Source organism: Octopus bimaculoides, chromosome 2 (genome assembly GCF_001194135.2).
Source record: "Octopus bimaculoides isolate UCB-OBI-ISO-001 chromosome 2, ASM119413v2, whole genome shotgun sequence".
In the NCBI taxonomy this organism is placed as follows: domain Eukaryota; kingdom Metazoa; phylum Mollusca; class Cephalopoda; order Octopoda; family Octopodidae; genus Octopus; species Octopus bimaculoides.
The window spans coordinates 68363470-68381201 of record NC_068982.1 but is presented as its reverse complement, the minus strand read 5'-3'; the positions used below and the strand labels follow the sequence as shown (position 1 = coordinate 68381201).

At 36.8% G+C, this 17732-nt stretch overlaps 1 protein-coding gene and 1 long non-coding RNA gene across 5 annotated transcripts in view; one reads left to right on the top strand and one right to left on the bottom strand.

Annotated features, from left to right (window-relative positions):
- Window positions 1-17732, bottom strand: part of LOC106879516 (transmembrane protein 45B) — an 89525-nt gene that overhangs the window by 9255 nt on the left and 62538 nt on the right. The gene's annotated exons all lie outside the window — the stretch shown is intronic.
- Window positions 7059-11452, top strand: LOC128251293 (uncharacterized). Its single transcript, XR_008267067.1, has 3 exons — window positions 7059-7182; window positions 8725-8815; window positions 11321-11452. It is a non-coding gene; the product is annotated as an uncharacterized LOC128251293 (long non-coding RNA).

The window sequence follows — 17732 nt, the reverse complement described above, 5'->3', positions numbered from 1 at the left end:
TCACAGTCAAACGACTGAAACAAGTAAAAGAAATAAAAGAAATGTGTGTGTGTGTGTGTGTGTGTGTGTGTGTGTGCATGCATATGTAATTGTGTGAATGGGCGCATATTCTCTTGTCTTCACATGGTGTTAGTTGTAATGTGGTGCCATTCATTTCCCATCTGTGAAATCAGGTTTGGGCACTTTACTAAGAAACAGGTGAGGGTTGGCAACAGGAAGGACCATAAAAAAGTCTATCTCAATGAATTCCATCTTACCCATGTAAGCATAGAAAAGTAGACACCCAAATGATGATGATGATGATGAACTATATAAGGTGCTAAAAGTGTTATGGCATATCATCAGCTTATCAAAAAATTCATTATATATATATTGCAATGTCAGTGTGCAAGTTCGACAGAGTGTAAGTATCTTGAGAGAAAAGATAGGCATAAGAGGAATCAGAAGGGGTGTGCAAGAGAGATGACTGTGCTGGTATGGTCATGTGATGTGTATGGATGAGGACAGCTGTGTGAAGAAGTGCCAATCTCTAACAATGGAGGGAACCTGTGGCAGAGGTAGACCCAAGAAAACATGGGATGAGGTGGTGAAGCATGATCTTTGAACTTTGAGCCTCACAGAGGCAATGACTAGTGACTCGTGCTTGAAAGGACCCATCAAGCCAAGTGCACCTATGCTGGTGGCATGTAAAGAACATCTTTTGAACGTTGGGCCTGATGGAGGCAAAGTGGCTGAGTTCCCTTTGAGTGTTGGGCCTCACAGAGGCAATGACCAAGACCTTTGGCATTATGTTGTGCTTGGGAAGAAGACCCATCAAGTTAAACTAAATTGCAGTCATGGCAGATACCAGTGTCATGCAAATGGCACCTGTGCTGGTGGAATGTAAGAGCAGCCATTACACTCTTGGAGTGGTTGGTGTTAGGAAGGGCTGTAGAAAACCATGCCAAATCAGACTGGAATCTGGCACAGCGTTTCAGCGAGCCAGCCCAGTCAAACCCTCCAGCCCATGCCAGTATGGACAATGGACGTTAAATGATGATGATATGTATGAGTATTAGATGGGTTTACATATTGCATTTTGGCACAAACAACTACACATGTACTGATGCAGTTCATTAAAATGCTTCAAGTTTTCTAAATATTCTGGTATTTTCTGCCAGACCTGAAAGCCTCATACCACATGTGGACTATATATGGCACAAAACTGCCGAATGGCATAGTGGTTGAAATGTCTTTACTAGATCACACACACACACACACACACACACACACACACACATTCACTCTCACACATACTCATATGCACACACACTCTCTCTCTCTGCTCCTCTCTCTCACACACACACATAAACTGTAAAATAGCAGTATATATTAGATTCATTATTACAAGAAATAGGAAAAACTTGGCTTACGCAAGATTAACCCATTTCTTTTGAAACAAATATTTAGCTAAAGTAAGATGAAAATATAAATAACTGATACAACATATTTCCAATTGGTTTTCTAAATACTATATTCAGCAGACATAAAATATGCAAAATGCTCACCCACACACATCCCTCAACAAACACAACCCTCTCAATGTATAGACACATCACTCCCTAAATGCTTACACACACACCTACATAAATCTTTGATGAATACATGTCCCTCCGTACACATCACTTCCAGCACCCCTCCCTCCCTACATAAATATCCTTTCCAACACACACATCCCTCCCTAAACACTTCAACACACACACACTTCTTCATGCACCCACTTCTCTCTCACACACACATACACACACATATAGCACATATTGATTTAAGGAAATTTTGTCTCATTTCAGTTTTCTATTTAATTAAAAAGAAATACATTCGTATTTTACAGTTACTTGTTCTGTCTTGATGAAGACGCACTATTATGTATAGAATAAGTATGTCCACACACACACACACATATATTCAAACATGAAAATATACATTATTGTATTGTTCTATAATTCTATAATCCTAATGGTGAATAGTTTTCTTTGGCATGTTTATATTTTTTCTGTCTTCTTCTTCATCGTGAAATGTAATTTTCTTTCATGAAGCTGTTAGAAATTCAAAGAACATTTATAGATCGATACATAAGTCCACGAAATAAAACACTTTGGCAACAAATATTCCATTTAATATCAGATGAAATGATATGAAAAGAAAGCAAAAGAGACGTGGCTGGGAAGTGTATGTAGTGGTAGTGGTGACTTTTTAGACAGCATATACTAGTACAATGGTGCTTTATATTGATTTTTATAAATATAAATCATTAATTGTCCTTAGGAAAGACGTGAAAGTCACAATTCCCATTTTTCCCCACCTCTGAAGCCAATCATGCACTAACAGACACTTTGTTGTTGCAGTGTAAAGTTATTGATGATGATATGGTGAAGACATATATATATATATATATATATGTATAGAGAGAGGCAGTGGATCATATATCCGGAAATGAAGCCTACTCTAAAGAATAGAGCAGTAATATATTAACATGCAGTTAAATATATGTCCGGTCATAGAGTGACCAATGGTTTTGCCACCATAAAGTGCTTAACTTTATAGATGACTTGTCAGATTCTAATGGCAGAGGGCCATAATCATCATCAAAATCATGAAGCATGCTATGTAATAATAGGTAACCAGATATGAGATAATAACAATTCAAAGTAAATAACTCTGAAAAGGGCTTTTGTTTGTTCCCAGAGAATATTACCCTTAGGGGCGCTAGTGTTGGTATATTCGCGAAATAAGTGGATCTATTGTTTAGGAAAATACTATTTACTTGTTTAAGGGTTGTTCTGGATAAATTGGGAAAATAACTTTAACAGTTCAAATACTAAGAAATAAGCATACTCAATTTCATTTTTACCAAATAATTTAGGAAAATGAATGGGTTATTTCCCTTGGTTTTTAAAATAAAATATATTAGATATATATAAGGAACCCTTCCAGGGGCCCTATTATCGATTTTTTTCAACAATCTGAGTATGCCATGAGGTTTCCAGACATGAGTTCTACTCACGTGTCAAGTTTCAGCAAAATCGATAAAATGATGTGGGAGGAGTTAGCTAACAACTCCACAAACACACCCACAGACAGAATTTCCCACATATGTAGTAAATGTGCACACATGCATACATACATACACAAATATTTATATGTTTATATGGATACAGTATAACCATCTTGCATAGATTTAAGTAACTAAAAAGTATCTATTTACGAACAAAAATAACAATTTATAAGGGATAAGAGGTTAATAGGTTATGCACATATATGCATATATACACATATACAAATATTTATACGTTTGTATGGATATAGTATAACCATCTTGCATAGACCTAGTAGCTGAAAAATCTCTATTTAAGAACAGTAACAACTTTAAGGGATAAGAAGTTAACAGGTAAGGGTATCAAAGTAAGAAAACAAAATAATAAGAATTTATAGAAAATGATAAGAAATATATAACTTACATTTAAAGATACAGGGTATTAAAATTTGAGGTAGGGAAGAGATAAAGGTAATTTATTGAATAAATTTACTCTTTAGTATTTCAAGATATTTTTATGTAATATATCTGTTAAAATGAGATGTCAGTGTTATTTTCATTTTTGTGTAATTTAGACAAAAATTTATTCATCACACCCTATATATCTATGTGTGTGTGTCTTTGTGCTTGTCCCTCGACCCATCACCGCTTGATAACTGGTGTTGGTGTGTTAATGTCCCCATAATTTAGTGGTTCAGCAAAAGAGACCAATAAAATAAGTTCTGGGGTTGATTTGTTCGACTAAAACCCTTCAAGGCAGTGCTCCAGCATGGCCACAGTTCAATGACTGAAACAAGTAAAAGAATGTAATGAAAGCTAAACCAAGTTTGATATTTATTTTGTGCATCTGGTGTGCCTACTACATTACACAACGTAGAACATTCTTGACATTTCTAACACTTATAATTAGTACCCTTTCATGTATTTCATAAAGTTTTAAATGATCAATAGAACAAAGACTAAATAAATCAAAGTAAGTAATTGAGACACTGTAATCCTGATGCCCAGTCCTTCCCACCGAGAATGTCAACCTTCCGGAATTCTCTCATTGTTTGTATTTTTCTAGTGGGTGTTGCTTCAATTGTATTGGTCGTGGAGGGCCTTTGAAGGCCACAAGGTGAGCACTCGCTATTCTTCTTGAACAAGTGCAGACATGGTTGTGTGGTTAGGAAGCTTACTTACAACCACATGGTTTTAGGTTCAGTCCTACTGAATGACATCTTGAATAAGTGTCTTCTATTATATGTCCAGGCCAACCAATGCCTTGTGAGTGAATTTGGTAAACAGAAACTATACAAAAGCCTGTTTATATCTATGTGTGTGTCTTTGTGCCTGTACCCCTCCACTGCTTCACAATTGATTATTTATATTCTTTGTAACTTTGCAGTTTGATAAAAGAATCTTAAAATAAGTACTGGGGGTTGATTTGTTTGAATAACAGTATAAGGCAGTGTTCCAGAATAACTGCAGTCCTCTGCATTGAAACAAGTATAAGACATGCCGGTACCATGTAAAATCGCTTGTGTGGTGCCACATAGAAAGCACCCAGCACACACTGTCAAGTGATTGGTATTAGAAAGGGCATGCCAAATTCGACTGGAACCTGGTGCAGCTTCTCAGCTTGCCAGTTCTAGGTGGACTGTCCAACCCATGCCAGCATGGACAATGGACATTAAATGATGATGATGATGACAATGATGACGAAACTTACATCATTTAAACATCCCTGACAAAATGCTTTGTAACTGTCAACCTATCTAGTGTTTCAATTTTTCGTTTGCAAATTTATTGCATATCTGCTGCTTCCCACTGAAACAGCTTTAACAAGATTTAGAAGACAAACAACAGCAGTAGTAGTAGTAGTAGAAACAACAACAATAACAACAGCACCTGGTTATCAAAGCTTTCGAATGTCCAACTAGTTAACACTGTTTTAACAATACCTTGTTTGACACTGCAAACTCTGTATCTTTATCTCAAATAATGATGATAATGATAATGATGACAATGATGATGATGTTCATATAAATTATGAGGAATATGATGACAATGATGATGATGATGCATTCACATTGCCAATGTATGAGTGTGCACTGTCTGTGCATTGTTCAGATTTCTCCTTCAGTATACTTTCTGTCTCCTTTCAGCTTCAATTTCTTGCAAGCTTACCATGTTTCTCATTGTTATTATTCAAACACAAAAGGCTTTTCGGAGCAAACTCTTTATACTCACTATTAGAAACTTGCTAATCAAGCAGCACATTTCAGTCTGACTATGAAACTTAGACTAGTTTCAAGGAACTGGTTGACATAAAAATGACAAAATAATAATAAAAACAAACAAACAGAAAACAAGAAAAAGTCTAATATCTTTAAGGTAGGTTTCATTTGTAAAAGTGAACAATCTGTTTTAGTTTTTTATTTTTAGCTCTTGTTTTTCTGATATTTTACATAAATTTTGAAACAAAAGAAGTCCATATGAGTAAAAACAAAAATGTGGTTAAGAAACCTGCTTTGCAGTTTTGGGCTCACTCCCATTGTGAGACATCTTAAGTAAGTGATTTCTATTATAGCCCCCCATCCTAACTGAGCAATGCCTTGTGAATGGATTTAGTAGATGGAAACTGTGTGAAAGTCCATCATCTATGTGTGTGTGTGTGTGTGTGTGTGTGTGTGTGTGTGTGTGTGTGTGTGTGAGAAGGCGCGTGGCTTAGTGGTTAGGGCATTCGGCTCACAGTCGTAAGGTTGTGAGTTCAATTCCCGGCGATGCATTGTGTCCTTGAGTAAGACACTTTATTTCACATTGCTCCAGTCCACTCAACTGGTAAAAATGACTAGTACCTGTATTTCAAAGGTCCGGCCTTGTCACTGTGTCACGCTGAGTTTCCCTGAGAACTAACTACATTAGGGGTACACGTGTCTGTGGGTTGCTCAGTCACTTGCACGTTAATTTCACGAGCAAGCTGTTCCGTTGATCGTATCAGCTGGGACCTTCGTCGTCGTAACCGATGGAGTGCTCCTCTCTCTCTCTCTCTCTATATATATATATATATATATATATATGTCATAGGCAGCTTTATCTTGTATCCAAGTATTTATTTTCTTCTTTGCTGAATGCTTTCTTTATGATAATGGCATTGATGTCTGTAGATCAGTTCTTGCAAAGAGGAGTCAATGGCATTGACTGCATGGTAATGTTGGTGGAGGACAAAGTTGATTTTGTCAAGCTTTTCTCTCCTGTTGTTTGATTTCTTCATTTTCTCTTCTGTTGGCTTTGAAGTTTTTGGTTCCAATGGTGATGGAACTTTGCCACCTGATACAGTCTCGGGCTTGTGTTTCAAATGATTAAGGCTCAATTCCAGTGGCCTTCAGAGTTGCTTTGAGTTGGTCCTTGTATCTTCGAAGAGGGCAACCTTGAGGTCTTTCTCTAAAGTGAGCTCACTGAATAAGATTGTTGTGGAGGACACCCTGAGCGAGAGAAGTGAGTTGTTCCACTACAAATAAATAGCGAAGAGCTACAACAAGTGGAGCAGGCAGTAAGTATTACTGGCCTTCAGCAGTAAGTATTAAAAATACCAACAGCTAGGTGGAACAGTGAATTCATTTCTATCTATATGCTTAGTATAATATTTTGTCCTAACCTAGGTTGGCATTGTAAACATATTTGAGCTGATTTAAATGTTTGTTTAAAGTAATGATATTGCCTAGGGATCCAATACAATAGCTATAGTGGAGTTTGAACACTTGACTATGTAGTTAGTAGTCAAGCAACTTATATGCACAGCCATTCAATGGGCTTCTAAAACTATTTTTAAAATCACATTGGCCTCTATCTGCTGTTCTACTTTATGGCACTTACTAGTTGGACAGACATAAGAATAAGAATAAAGAAAGGCTGTTATTCTTTAGATAGAGCTACAAAAAGAGTTGTAATGAAATAAATTATGTTAGTGTTGAGGTGAATAAATAACAAACAATTCAAGTAGTTAAACTTGCCATTCAACTTTGTATATTTACATATTCCTTTCTTTTGTTTGTTTCAGTCATTTGACTGCAGCCATGCTAGAACACTGCCTTTAGTTGAACACCTCGACCCAGGACTTATTCTTTGTAAGTCTAGTACTTATTCTATCAGTCTCTTTTGTTGAACTGCTAAGTTACAGGGATCATAAACACACCAACATCGGTTGTCAAGCAATGGTGGGGTGGGGTGGGGGAACAAACACAGACACACAAACATATATGATAGGCTTCTTTCAGTTTCTGTCTACCAAATCCATTTATAAGGCTTTGGTTGGCCTGAGGCTATAGTAGAAGACACTTGCCCAAGATGCCATGCAGTGGGATTGAACTCAGAACCATATGGTTGGTAAGCAAGCTACTTACCACATAGCCACTCTACATTCATACACTCATGGGAGCAGAATTAAAATCATGTATTCATAAAGCTATACATTTATATATATACATGTGCTCTGTAACATATTAATGTGCAATTATAGAATAATAGATGTAGACCTTGAATATTCACAAAAATGCAAATATGTCTGAATGCATATAAGCATGTGTCAGTATATGAATAAAGGTGTAGGCTTACAGACACATATAAATGTATTTATGTAAAGGTACATGTAAAGGTTTAGATGCAGTCTTTTGTCTATACAAGCCTGGTAAATTGGTAAAGTTGTCAGTGGGTTTGTTTGATCTCTCTGTGCTCTGAGTTTAAACACTGCAGTGATCAACTTTGCCTTTCACCCTTTCAGGGTAAAAAACAAAACGTATCAATCTAGGGTCATGGGGTGTCAGAACTGCATGAATGTTGTACTTAATGCATTATGATATTTGTTCCAGCACTTTATACTTGGAGTGCAAATCCCACCATGGCCGACTTGACCCAACACCTACTTTAAACATTACCATCTGGCACTTTGAGTCCCTTAAGTAGAAACCACTTAGTTGCAGGCATTCAGACCAGATCTCTGGTTTGCACACACCTTCCCTCCTCTCAGAAATCCTGTAAATAACCATGGGTACTGACTAAATCATCATCATCATCATCGTTTAATGTCCGCTTTCCACGCTAGCATGGGTTGGACGATTTGACTGAGGACTGGTGAACCAGATGGCTGCACCAGGCTCCAATCTGATCTGGCAGAGTTTCTACAGCTGGATGCCCTTCCTAACGTCAACCACTCCGAGAGTGTAGTGGGTGCTTTTATGTGCCACCAGCACGAAGGCCAGTCAGGCAGTACTGGCAATGACCACGGTCAAAATGGTGTATTTTACGTGCCACGTGCACAGGAGCCAGTCCAGGGGCACTGGTAATGATCTCACTTGAATGTCTTTACATGTGCCACCGGCACAAGTGCCAGGAAGGCAATGCTGGGCACAGATGCCATCACGATTTCACTTTTGCTTGCCCCAACAGGTCTTCGCAAGCCGAGTTTCGTGTCCAATGAAGGAGACGATGTTGGCATGGGTGGCAAAAAGAAAGAAAAATACAAATAAATAAATTTTAAAAAATCACATCCATGAACCATTGATCCATTCATATACAAACCATGCAGGAATAATATGCAACATTGCTCCCAAATCGCTGTTAATGCAAAAAATACATCATCATCATTACTGCTGCTCAATATTTCTTTTCAGGCTTGCATGGGTAATACATAATCTTGTTGAGTCAGATTTTCGATGACTGGAACCCTTTCCTGTCACCAAGCCGAGCTGATTTCGAATTAAGGTAATTTTTTCATGTGACCAGCAGTGTTTTCCATGGAAGATTAGAAACAAACAACATCACTTCTATGGCAGTGATGCTCATTAACAAAGGTACACATATATACATATATATATATATATATATATATATATATATATATATATATATATATATATATATATATATATATATATATATATATATATATATATATGCACACAAACATACATATATATATGTATATATATACGCAAACATACATATATATATGTATATATATACACAAACATACATATATATACACACACAAACATGCATATGTATATATATACACAAACATGCATATATGTATATGTAGACACAAACATACACAAACATACATACATATGCAGAAACATACATACATACATATACACAAATATACATACACACAATACACATATACACAAATATACATGCGACAAGCTATCAGATCCCCTCACAAGGCTTTGGTCGGCCCTAGGCTATAGTAGCAGACACTGCCCAAGGTAGCATGCAGTGGGACTGAAACCAAAACCATGTGATTTGGAAGAATGCTTCTTACCACACAGCCACGCCTGAGCCTAAGAAGTCATACACCTGCAGAGGGTCTCAAACTTGTGGCCCTCAGATTACTTTGAAGGTTGACTTATAAAAGTCTGATGCTCTACCAACTGAGCTATATACATATGTAAGTGTGTATATTTGTAAATGTATATACATATGTGTGTACACAAGCATACACATACGTACACTGGGTTTCTGCTAGTTTCCACCTACTAAATTTACTTACAAGACCTAGAGACCACAGGAGACACTTGTCCAAGGTGTCACATAGTAGGACTGAACCAGGGGCCACATGGTTGGGAAGACAGCTCCTTAACCACACAGCCATACATGCATAACACACATAACAAATCTTGAGTCATCGAAACTGCAACAGACCAATTGAATTCATATTTGGTGTCAGCCTGAGACTTAAAAATTAAATTAGCAAGTCAATATATAAAACATCAATGTAACTAAACACTATACAGCAGTGTTCTCAAACTATTTTTAATTCTGACCTCTTTTCTATAACTAACACGTTTTCAATGTCTCCTTGCTACAACTCAAATCCTTCCCATTCATTTTTAATTGATGTAATATCCGGCCAGAATAATTTAATTCCAGGTACTAATTTGATACAGGTGATTGCTTACAACAACACCACACTTCTATAAACATAGCTGGTATATATTTGGTTTTGCTTATTTACTTATTCACATTTTGAGGTTATTTTTGTTGATGTTATGGTTATAGTTATAGCTGTTATGATTGTAGCTAACAAGCAGTTTACCATATTACATTTTAAATTTATATTTTGAAAGTTAATATTTAAATGCGTGTCAAAAACTAAAAAAGAAAAAAAAGACTGTACAACTGAATTGTTAGAGCTTTGGACAAAATATCTCAAGGTATTTGTTCTGAGTTCAAATCTTGCTGGAGTCATATTTGTATTTTATCTTTTCAAGAAGAATAAAATAAAGTACCAGTCAAGTACTGGGGGTCAATGTAATTGACTAACCCACCTCCTCACAAATTTCCTGCACAATCTCCTTGTCTTTAGTACAAATATAAAATTTTTCACCATTTCCACTGGATGATATTGCCCATTTTGAGAAGTACTGTTATAGTACCCCTGGACTGGCTCTTGTGCGGGTGACACATGAAATGCACCATTTTGAGCGTGACCGTTGCCAGTGCCACCTGGCTGGCCTTCGTGGGATTTTTGAGCGAGATTGTTGCCAGTGCCCCTGGACTGGCTCTTGTGTGGGTGGCACATAAAATGCATCATTTTGAGCGTGGCCGTTGCCAGTACCGCCTGACTGGCCTTCGTGCGGGTGACACGTAAAAGCACCCACTACACTCTCTGAGTGGTTGGCGTTAGGAAGGGGACATCCAGCTGTAGAAACTCTGCCAAATCAGATTGGAGCCTGGTGTAGCCAGGTGGTTTCATCAGTCCTCAGTCAAATCGTCCAACCCATGCTAGCATGGAAAGCGGACGTTAAACGATGATGATGATGATGATGATGAAACAATAAACTACACTTTGTATGATCATAAGCAAGCACATTAAACTATAAGGCTCACTCTTCTGAACTTTGACTTTATTCACAAAGACATAATACAGTAGACCACTTTGAACTAAGTCAATTTACCTCAACTATAGAGCCAACATATTAATATAAAATTAATAGTCAATATCTTTACAGTTAAAAACCCCCATACTGCAAATATAAAACACTAATTCTATAAAACCTGATTCTAACAAAGCAAAATCAATAAATATGTAAAATTAAGCAACAATTGAAACAGAGAAAACAATAAGTTAAGTGAACCTCTAGCCTGACCAGATGTTGCCAGTGTATAATTTATATAGATTAACTCATATATCATTGATTAGCAAGTGGATCCTGTTGGGCTTATCATGTTAATATAAATTAGCTAAATTTTTTTTTTTTACAGACACATAAAACTTGACATTGTTACTATTTACTCAGAAGAAAGATAAGTGGATTGGCTGAATTGGTAAAGTATTGGACAAAATGTCTTGTGGTGTTTATTCTGCTTTCAAATCTTGCAGAGGTCAAATTTTCTTTCAGCTTTTTAAGAGGAATAAAATAAAGTGCCAGTCAAATACTGAGGTTGGCGTAATTAATTAACCTAGCTTCCCACAAATTTCAAGCTTTGCTTTTATATTTGAAGTAATTGTAGAAGTAGTGGATTGGTAGAATCATTAGAACATAAAACAAGTACTTTGTGGTATTAAGTCCAGCTCCTTATGTTCTGAGTTTAAATCACCAAGGTCAGTTTTGCATGTCGTCATTTCAGGGTTGATAAAATAAAGTACCAGTTAAGTACTAGGACTGAAATAATTAACTAATTTCCCTGCCACAAATTTCAAATGTTAGAAACAATTACAGGGATTGGTAGAATCCTTAAAACTGCCTTTCATGCTTGTCATCATCATCAATTTCTGGACATTACTGTCTTAAGTTATAGGACTCCTGGAGCCAGTTACCCAGTTTTTATGGCGAGTAAGAGACCGCTATCACATTTCCTCTGAACAGGATGTTAGTCATCACAGGGCTGCTCATTTTAAGGTGAATGAATTAGAGCAATGTGAAATGAAGTGTTTTGCTCAAGAACACAACATGCCGCCTGGTTCAGGAATCAAAACTGTGATCTTATGATTGGAAGTGCAACAACATAACCAATAGGCCTTTTGAGGTTGATAAAATGAAATACCAGTCAAGTACTGGAATTGATGGCATTGACTAACCCTCTCTGCTCAAATTTCAAGCCTCATGCCTTGTTAGAAACAATTATCTACTCTGAGATGGCCAGAAGATTAATAGAATTGGTAGAGAAGGAGACAAATGCTATTTTGGTATTTAGTTATGTTTCTTTATATTGTGAGTTCAAACTCCACCTCTGTTGCCTTTGCTTTTCAGCATTCTAGGGTAGATAGAATAACTATAAGGCAAGTATGGGTGCAAGCATAGCTGTGTGGGTAAAGTAGTTTGTATCAGAACAATGTAATTTTAGCAGAATTGATACCAGTGCTGGTGCCACATAAAAAGCATCCATTACACTCTGTGGAGTGGTTGGCATTAGGAAAGGCATCCAGCAAATGAAACCATTCCAGAACAGACAATGAAGCCTGGTGTTGCTCCTTGTCTTACCAGCTCCATTCAAGCATGGAAAACAGACGTTAAATGCTGCTGCTGCTGATTATTTCACTGCATAACATTTTAGGGCAAGTGCCTTCCAATATATCCTCAGGTTGAGATTGAAATTTAGTGGATAGAAATTGTATGCATGTGTGTGTGTGTGTGTGCGTGCAGTGTGGGGACTGGCATGTTAAAGTAGACCCAATGTTTCCTCTGTATGTTGCAAAAGACAGCCAAAAGAGATTGATGTAGGATTTGTACTCCGACCTTGTAAAACCCTCACCAGCAACAACCCAAACAGATCCTTGGTTTGGATGGTTATCACCTGAATGGTGCAAAGGTGTCATCCACCAGGACTAGAGTATCATCAACAAAAGGTGGATGTGGTGATGCACTGTCACAATGCATACTCCCATACTACTACTATGTATGTGTGTGTGTGTGTGTGTGTGTACAAGACAAGCTTTATATACATACATATATTGATGTACACACACACAAACACGATGAGCTTCTTCCAGTTTCCATTTACAGAGCTTTAGTAGAAAACACTTGCTGAAGGTGCCATGCGATGGACTGAACTCAAAACATTATGAATGGAAAGAGAACTTCTTAACTACACAGCCATGCCTATGGATATATTCATGTGTACACATACAGATTGATTATATATCTAACTTTATGAAGAAACATGTCACAGTGACTTCACTGTTTTGGCATACTTCCTTTGTCAGACAGATGAAGGTGGGCAAGTTGAATATTCAAAGCCACAATTTCAACCTTTACCTTGTAAAAGTTCAATAAGTATGTTCTCTAATAAAAAGTATTGAGTAATCCTTTAGATTAATGTTGAATTATTGTCATATATAACTTGACATAAAACAAACAATATACATGAATGTGTATGGGCATGAGTGTGTGAGAGTGTGTGTGTATGCATGTGTGTTTATACTTATATATATTCTTCATAATATACTAAGTATATTTCAGAAGTTTTCAGGCATTTTTTTAGGAGAGGCAGTTATAAATGTACTAGATAATTATAATTTTAGTATGTCTTTATAATATGATCTTAGTATATCTAATTAGCTGTGCAACAGCACTTTGAACATATCCTATTAAACTTTGCTTGTCTCAGCTGACTAGTTTGCATTATTCAGTCAGGTTGTTTGGAAGCTCACTATGCCATAAAGTTCTGTGTTAAACGGGGTGAAAATGTTACAGAAACTTATGAAATGTTCCAGATTGTTAATGGTTAATTTTTCGCTGGCACAAATGGTTCACAGACGATAGAGAAGAGGTGGGAGATGATGTGCGGATGAAGTCTGTTATATGTCTATAAAGAAAATAAGCATACAGTTTGGAGTTGGTTGGGCAACTATACAGAGAATTATTCATGTGCAAAATTTATTCTCAAGGTGCTCAGTGATGAGCATCCTGCTAACCAAATACTTGACAGAGATGGGCATCAAAATCATCCCTCACCCTCCCTACAGTCCAGCCCTTGTTCTCTGACTTTTCGTTGTTCAAGCTGAAGAACTTCGGGAAGGTTGTTTTGAAGATGAAGGTGGCTGTGATATGGGTCGTGGACAGTTTCGCTTTAGAGGACTTTTATAGGGCCTTCACAAAGTGGCTGGAGTGTTGCAACAAGTGCACCGAAGTCAGAGGATCCTATTTTGAAGGAGATTAGAGTTTTGTACTTCTTTGAAATTAATAAATGTCTCTCATGAAAAAGTTCAAAAACTTCTGGAATGCACCTTGTATATCAATATAGGCTCAAAACATAAAAGACTTTCTCACCTCCCCGAGCGTTAAACTAATACACCTGTTTGTTGTTTATACACCTGCCTTCGTCTTGTTTTTTGTAAATTCCAACTATATTTCACCATAGCAAGCAAAACTTTAAACCACTAAAACTCACAGCCACTCCAGCATTAGCATTCATTATGTTAGAATAGATCTCTTTGAATTTTGGTAAAAAAAAGGTAATTGTTGGTTACCACTCATATTTCATAAAAATTGATTAGCTGCCAGACATGTGTAACCACAAAATAATAGAGGAGAAATTGAAAGCTCAATTCAACAGACATGACATCTGTGTAAAGATGTATTGTGTATACATTGATGTATATAGTTATGTTTACTTAAAGAAGTTCGTTTGCAATCATGTGCTTTTGGGCTTGGTCTCATCAACGACACCTTGTAGTCCTGGATCAACCACTGGCTTGTGAGTGAATTTGGTGGGCAGAAACTGTGTGGAAGCCCATTATGTGCACGCACGCACGCACACACACACGTATGTAGGTGTATGTGTCTTTGTATTTGTCCCCAGCAGTGCTTGATAACTGTTGTAGGTTTGTTTACATTCTTTTAACTTAGTGGTTTGGCAAAAGAGAGTGATAGAATATGTACCAGACTTAAAAATAAGAACTAGGGCTGATTTGTTTGACTGAACTCTTCAAAGCAGTGCACCAGTATGGCTGCAGTCCAATGACTGAAAGAAGCAAAATAAAAAAATGATGAAAATGATATTAATATGCACATGTGTGTGTGACTTGATCCTAAACTGTTTGTTGTATATAACTGAAAACAATTACATTGTGAGAGTATCATCTTTAGTCAAAAGTTGTTATATGCAGTATTCACTTATTTCTTAACAGTACTGGTCACTAGAAAGGGTCAAGATGGTTTTGTTCCTCTACAGATGCATAGCAGCAACAAAAACCATTACATAATGCCAGAAGAGCATTGTCTTTGCTTGTCAGTTCACTTACAACAACATTATTTTACATCTTTCCATGCTGAGATGGATTTGAGAGATCATCATGGTATGAATCATTTTGCATCAAAACCTACTGTTCTCAAAGTGTAGGTGCTTGTATGTGTCACTTGGCATGGTTTCTATAGCTGGAGGATCTTCCTATTACCAATCACTTTATAGAGTGTAGTGGTTGCATTTTCAAATGGCACCAACCCTCAGAGGGTGAATACAGGGCAATAGGGACATTACAAGCCTGCATTTTCTCAGCTCATAGAGCCAACCACTTTACTGTGGGTGAGGTGGAGCCTTGTATACAGTAAATGTAAATTTGGAGACAGAACAATAACAGAAAGACCAAGAATGAGTATTTGAGAGAGGAAGATAGGGGAGTAAATGTAGGTATGGAGAGTATTCAATAAACAAGGGCATGTACATTTATATAGGTGACCAAGGAGGGGAACAGAAGAAAAACAAGAGAAAGAAGAATGATGCCAGTGGAACTGGAATGGTTGGGAGGGCCCAAGAAACAACAGTATGATGGAGGGAAAAACTGGAAAATTTAAGGGTGGTATTGGGAGGGGAGTAAACGGTAAAAATGGGCAAAAGTGAGGGTGGGTAGGTGGAAAAAGCAAGACAACTGATTGACAACAACAGAGATGGACAAAGAGTAGATGAAGGGTGGGGGAGTGATTGGGATTAGCAGAGGTAGACAAAGAAATTAAGTGATAAGATAAAGGTGATAGTAAGCCAAAACAATCAGTTCATTTTAAATTGTGGTGACAGCTTGGAATGTTACTTGACTACCAAGCCAGCCCTGATGGTGTTTATTGAAGTATTCTGAAAAACAAGACAGATTTTCTATCAAATTCATACATCTTTGAATTGTGTTTGCGTCATGACTGTTGAGTTATGTTCTTGTTATCTAGCACTGGGTGGGAAACACTTCCAACAAGAAGTTTCTGAGGACAGAGAATCATAAAAAAGCTATATGAGTTCCAGGTCATTTGGGTCACATCTGGGACTACAGTTTTTGTTGTCCTTTCTTGGGTGCTTTGGTCCATTCATAAACGTTGGTATGTTATTCAGAATTGTCATGTAAACTTTGTGGTTATTCCTTAAATTTTTGATTTTTCAAGAAATATGGACATGCTATAGTGTTTGCTAGGTGGTAGAAATTTAAAGAACTGTCATGTTAGTCAGGAAATATTTCTAATTGTTGTTCGGTATAGCTGAAGTGTTAGCAGAATATTCAATGCTTCTTTTCCTCTGTGTGTGTGTGTGTGTGTTCGTGCATGTATACACACACAACTCACAGGCACTCATATATATATATATATATATATATATATATATATATATATATATATATATATATATATATATAGTATTAGGGAAAAAAACCAAGGTTTATGAACTCATTGATGAAAATCCACTGTCACATATAGAAAAAATTTATAATTAAAAGTACAATAAATAAGTATAATATAATACAAAGTAAATATCATAAGATCAAGATAATACTATATATTTATATATATTTTATACTGTGAAGCTTAATTTAATTTTAATTTTTAATAAATTGATTTTAATTGAGTTTTTACCTGTAATTTTGAATTTTATCCCTATTATTATTATTATTATTATTAGGCGTTAGGAAGGGCATCCAGCTGTAGAAACTCTGCCAAATTTAGATTGGAGCCTGGTGTTGCCATCCGGTTTCACCAGTCCTCAGTCAAATCGTCCAACCCATGCTAGCATGGAAAGCGGACGTTAAACGATGATGATGATGATATATATATATAGATCTCAGTCGTCAGCTGATCACATATCCAAAAAAGAAGCCTACTCTAAAAGATAGAGCAGTAATATATTTACATGCAGTTAAATATATGTCCGGTCATAGAGTGACCAATGGTTTCTCATCCATAAAGTGCTTAGCTTTATAGACAACTCATCAGATTCGCCATTAGTATCTGATGATTGTCTATAAAGCTAAGCACTTTATGGATGTGAAACCATCGCTCACTCTATGAGTAGACATATATTTAACTGCAAGCAAATATATATATATATATATATATATATATATTTCTTTTTTTTTTCTTTTTTTACTTGTTTCAGTCATTTGACTGAGGCCATGCTGGAGCACCACCTTTAGTCGAGCAGATCAACCCCAGGACTTATTCTTTCTAAGCCTAGTACTTATTCATCAGCCTCTTTTGCCGAACCGCTAAGTTACAGGGACATAAATACACCAGCATCGGTTGTCAAGCGATGATGGGGGACAAACACAGACACACAAACATACACACACACACATATACATATATATACGATGGGCTTCTTTCAGTTTCCGCCTACCGAATCCACTCACAAGGCTTTGGTTGGCCGCACAAGCTGCCACGCAGTGGGACTGAACCCGGAACCATGTGGTTCGTAAGCA